Raw genomic sequence first — 6000 nt, forward strand, 5'->3', positions numbered from 1 at the left:
ATATTTTGTTATTAGCTACAATATTGTTGTCTTTATTGGATCATGGATAATAATTTTTCATGGCGGATGTTTTGGTATTGTAAGTGTAATTGAATAGATATCAAATAACCCACATCCTTATATTGTCGGGTTTTTTTAAACACTGTGATATTGTTTATGTCAACCTGTGTTTATATAATCATGATTGGTGTATGGTTTTTTAACTATATTTTTTTACCGTTTTATTTCTTTGTGATAATTTTTCATGGTGGACTACAATTACATGACAGCTATAAAGTTATGACTATATTATAAGGGAAAAATCCCTGTTAGTCAATGTTTTTTCACAGAGCTATATTGTCCTGGAGTCTATATGTTTCCTATGACCCGGGAAAACACTATTTTTTTACACTATCTTTTTTTGTCAGTTGGTTATATTGCCTTTGTAAATTTTAAGTTGAATGATTCTATATTTTCCTTTGTATTGTCATATCAGTTATATGATCCATTGTGGGTTTTATTTTCATAGTGAATTACTTTGTCGACGTACTGTATATCATAATGGCTAAATTGTATAGCATATATTGACATGGGAGCTATATTTTCATAAATATCTATAAATTCTGTAAATTACTCTCAACGCGTTTCTAATGTGCTGGCGATTGATTTATATCGTGACTTTTGTCAAGATGCTGTTTGTCATGGGGCTATATTGTCGTTTGCTGTTTTTTCCCAATTTTCACTTCTGTGAAGATAGCTTTACTGTCAGTGTAGCTATAGTGTCATGGAGAATTTATTTACATAGTGGCAGTATTTGTCATTATGACCATGTTGTCATTTTGACTATATCTTATTTTCGTTACAGTACTATCGTGTATATATCGTCCCTTGGCTATATTGCAATGTGATATCTTTTATGGTGCTATATTGTCATTTTCAAATCATGCATTTTTTTGCCCATAAGTGAAAATTTTACATGATAAATATAATTTCCGGTGACTATATTTGGCCTTTTTACTATATTGTTATTATGACTATAATCTCATGTTGGATATCTTGCCAAGAAAAACTAATTGTATTATCTACTCATAAATCTCTAAGTTCTAATAACCCAAAATATTTAGAGTAGATTAGGGGTAGAAACTGATGGAAGCCTTTCTAACATTCTTGCATAACCTGACCTTTCCCCTTCCCAAAATATAGTCATCCCCCCCTTGGATTTGTACTGCTTGGTAGTCAACTAATTTAAAAAAGGAAGACATTGAATGGAGAAATTACTCAGGTAATCTACAAAGTTGATTATGGACTGAGAAAACAAATTCAGAGAGCAGATTAAACTACTTAAATCCAAATCAGCTTTAGGGGAATAGATAAGTTTAAGAGATCCTATACAGGTATATGAAGTTTTAAATGCACCCCTTTTAAAGTTTGATATTTTTACTTCCTGTAACTGGGTTCCAACAATTAAAAAAATATTCATCATTGTGATTTAAGTTGACTGACTTTCGATGCATTGGATCTTCCAAAAATTGTATCTAGCAATACTTCAACTTTCAACGGGCCCATTCCCATCTTTTTTATTCATTCATCTCAGTTTTATAACCTTTTGTTACTGTTTTAAAATCAACAGTAGCCCATCTACGTAGCTAGGGGCTCTGAAGCAAAGGAAACTTTTTCTAGCCTAGGTTAGGGGGAGCATCTAAACCAAACCTAAATGGGCCTTACCTAGAAATATGTTCGGACAGTACCTTCTGAAAATATTTCTTAAGGTAAGGTTCGTGGGGATTAGTTTAGGTGCTAACTAAACCTTGGCTAGAAAAAGTTTGCTTTAAAGCCCCCAACTCTTTGGAAAGGCCTACTTTAAGTTGGTGATAATTTAAATTGATTTTTCTCCAGTGTGTCCTCCGTCCGTTTGGTTTTTTGTCCATCTAAAAAATGCATACGTTTTTAATTTTTTATGTAGGGTTGATTTCCTATCTTAGTTTCGTCTACGAATTTTTTACATCTTCAGTTAGCACGCCATTGAAATAATGAAGGGAATGTCACCACATTCATAAGCCGAGTGGAGTAGCTTATCCCACCTCGGTTTTGAAAGAAAACTTACCTGATTTGAATTAATGAAAAAGGGGCAAAGAGAAGACTAAATTTTGATTTTCCATTTATCCCTACAAATATATAATTTATATTATATACATTACCCATTTTTTGCACTTCCATTCACAAATTTGCTGGAAAGGGCATAACCCCTTGTAGTTCCATTCCTTACAACCTTAAGGATGGGTTTTACAAAACCTCTAGATTGATGGAGGGAAAAACGAAAAAGTTCCGTTTTAAATATTAACCACAGAAATACGGTAATTCCACTTTCATACCCCTAACTACTAGTTATTTTTAAAATTTCTGATTTTCACGGCTAAGATTTTCAATCCTCTGAGCGAAGCCATACAAAAATCGTCCTTATTATTGGGGGGGTGAGAGTAAGTGAGCTTGGGAAGGAGACCTGTGTGAGGAAGTACCAGGGGGAGACGATTACAGAATGGAAAAAGGTGGAGAACAAGGGAAAGTAAGGGGGAGTGGGGGAGGAATGGGATGTATTTAGGGAATCAGTGTTGGTTTTGCGCAAAGAGGCTTTTGTGGCATGAGAAGGGGGGAGGTGGGTTGATTAGAAAGGTAGTGAGTGGTGGGATGAAGAGTAAGAGTATTAGTAAAAAGAGAAGAGAGAGGATTTGGACGATTTTTGCAGGGAAAAAATTTGCAATTGAGGGGGAAAGGATGTATAAAAGAGAAAGGTTGCAAGAGGTAAAAAAAAAGGGCAAATGAGAGTTGGGGGGGGGTGAGAGGTATCTTTAAAAATTTAGGGAGAATAAAAAGATGTTCTGGAAGAGGTAAATAAAGGGCGTAAGACAAGGGAGCAAATGGGAATTCAGTAAAAGGGCGAAAAATGGGGAGGTGATAAAAGAAGTGGTGAATGTGAGGGATGAAGTGGGGATTTGAAGGTTTGTTGAATGTGTTTGATGAAGTGTGGCAGATATAGGGTGTTTTTGGTCGAGGTGGTGTGCAAAGTGAGACGGTTGGGGAAAATGTTTTGGAAAAAGGAGAAGAGGTAGTAAAAGCTTTGCGGAAGATGAACCCGGGCCCAAGGCAAGCGTTTGGATGGTATTGCAGTGGAATTTATTAAAAAAAAGGGGGTGACTGTATTGTTGACTGGTTGGTAAGGTTAGTTAATGTATGTTTTACTCTTTGGTGAGGTGCTGAGGTTTTGGCGGAATGCGTGCATAGTGCCATTGTACAAAGGCAAAGGGGATAAGAGTGGGTGCTCAAATTACAAAGGTATAAGTTTGTTGAGTTTTTCCTGGTAAATATAGGGGAGGGGTATTGATTGAGGGGGTTTGAAGGAAATGTACAGAGCATTCAGATTGGGGAAGGAGGCAGTGTGGTTTCTGAATTGGTAGAGGATGTGGGGATCAGGTGTTTGCTTTGAAAAAATGTATGTGAGAAATACTTGGGAAAAGCAAAAAAAGGGAAATTTGTTTTGTGCATTTATGGATCTGGAGAAGGATATGATAGAGTTAAATAGAGAGCTCTGTGGAAGGTATTAAGAATATATGGTGTGGGAGCGCAAGTTGTTAAAAAGCATGGAAAATTTTTTTTCGAGGATGTAAGGCATGTGTACGTGTGGGAAAGGGAGAGGAAGTAAATGGTTCTCAGTAAATTTGTAGGTTTGGGGGCAGGGGTGTGTGATGTCCCATGGTTGTTTAAATTTGTTTAGTGGATGGGGTTGTTAGGGAGGAAAGCAAGGTTTTGGAAAGAGGGGCAAGTATGAATTCTGTTGGGGTAAATGAGAGTTTGGAAGTGAGTCATTTGTGTTCGTGAGGGATACAGGTGGTGGCTAAATTCATGTTGAAACTGCAGAAGCTGGTGGACTGAGTTTGGTAAAGTGTGTGGGAAAGAAGAAAGTTAAGAGTAAATGTAAATTTAAGGAAAGGTTATTAGGTACAGTAGGGTTGAGGGTAAAGGTCAATTGGGGGTGAGTTGAATGGAGAAAAACTGGAGGAGTGAAGTGTTTTAGATATTGGGAGTGGATTGGCAGCGGATGGAACCATGGAAGCGGAAGTGGATCATAGGGTGGGGGAGGGGCAAAAAATTCGGGGGGCCTTGAAAAAACCGGTTGTGGAAGTCGAGACATTATCTCGGAAAGAAAATTTGGGGATGTTTGAAGAATAGTGGTTTCCAAAAATTTTTGTTGGTTGCGAGGCGTGGGCTATGGATAGAGTTGTGGCAAGGGGGGAATGGAAAGTGCGGAAATGAGATGTTTGAGGACCCAAAGTGTGGTGTGAGGTGGTTTGATTGAGTGGGGTAACGTAAGGGTAAGAGAGATGTTTTGGAAAAAAAAAGAAACGTGGTTTTTAGAGAGCAGAAAAAAAAGGGTGTTTTTGAAAGTGGTTTGGGCACATGGGAGAATGAGTGCGGGTTTTAAAGAAAATTGACCAAGAGGATATATGTGTCGGAGGTGGAGGGAACGAGGAGAAAGAGGGAGACCAAAATTTGGGGGTGGAAAAATGGGGGTGAAAAAAGATTTTGTGTGATCGGGGCCTGAACAGCAGGAGGGTGAAAGGAGGGCAAGGATAGAGTGAATTGGGCGATTTGGTATACCCGGGGGTTTACGTGCTTCAGTATTTGGGTTGAATCAAGCAATGAATCGTCTGGGGTAAACCCGGAAAGCTGTGTAGGTATGTATTTTTTGCGTTTGGACGTATGTATATACATGGTGTGATGGGGGGGGGGGTTTGTGCCATTACTTTCGTCTGTTTCCTTGGCTACCCCCGCAAACGGGGGAGACAGCGACAAAGTATAATAAAAAAAAATAAAAAAAAAAATAAACTATTCTAGCTTGGATAGCCTCATGTTGATCAAGATTTTCTGTTTTGGTTGTCCGTTTCCCTTGTTTCTGGTGCGCCTCACTGACACCTTAAGAGTGCCTTCCACAGTATTAGGGAAGCTGTGGGCCTCACTGTAGCTACTTCTGGGACGTTTTCCAAAACTTCCTTGTATTCCCTCATGGGCCACCGCGCCAAACCGAAAATTCCCCCCCATTTAGCCGAAACGCACAAACATTTCTGAAAATTTAGACAACACCCTTTCGCGGGCAGTTGTGGGCACCAAGTGAATTTTATACGACAATTCCCTTCAAGATGCTTGGTTTTTGTTCATGGAGGAACAGAAGCAAACCAAAGATTTTTGTACTGCCCAATCCATGAAGTCCCCCCACCGGAAAGGTAACCCAAACTTCGGGGTGATGGGTGTTTACCCTGTCACACGGAGAAAAACTCAATACAATATTTTTATTATAACTTTCCTTAATCTTGAAAAATGAATCAATCGAGGGAACAATAGCCCCCCAGTTTATATGAAGATTGGCTAACCCAACTCCTTGCACATGGGAGAAAATGATTTCTTTGAGGGTTGCTTTATGGGGAAGGCACGGTAGCGTCGGAAGGTTTCATTTTTCTTTGAAGACGAAGGAAATTATCCCGTGGGAAATTTTTGTATTTTTTTTTTGGACGGGATAATGTTCCCTTTTTTTCTTTGTTTTTCAATTTCCCTATTTTAGAAAATTATGTGGCCCTCCATACTGGGAGAAAGCCAGAAATTCCCGATTAACGTTTAAACCTTGTGGGGCGAAAAATAAAGTTGTTTTTGGTGTTTTGGTTCCTCAGTGATAAACCAAACACAAAACACAAACACACCCCCAGTGTCCACTCTAGGGCCCGGTTCTTCCCGCTCACCAGCAGGAAGAAAGAACTAGGTTCCTCACAAAATGAATCTTTTTGGGACGGGGAACGTGGTCATCTCGACACGCCTTTTAACGTCCGGTACGTGGTGCGCAGTGCAGTCGGTTTTGTAAAAGTAGGACATGTCATGTGTTATTGGTCCCAGTCGGTCTAGAAAAGCTGGGCCCTGACATGTGTTGGGGGGACCAAGTCGGTCTTGAATGGTGGGCCCCTGACAGGTCTTTGAGAA

This window comes from Panulirus ornatus, chromosome 42, assembly GCF_036320965.1.
Source record: "Panulirus ornatus isolate Po-2019 chromosome 42, ASM3632096v1, whole genome shotgun sequence".
Taxonomy (NCBI): domain Eukaryota; kingdom Metazoa; phylum Arthropoda; class Malacostraca; order Decapoda; family Palinuridae; genus Panulirus; species Panulirus ornatus.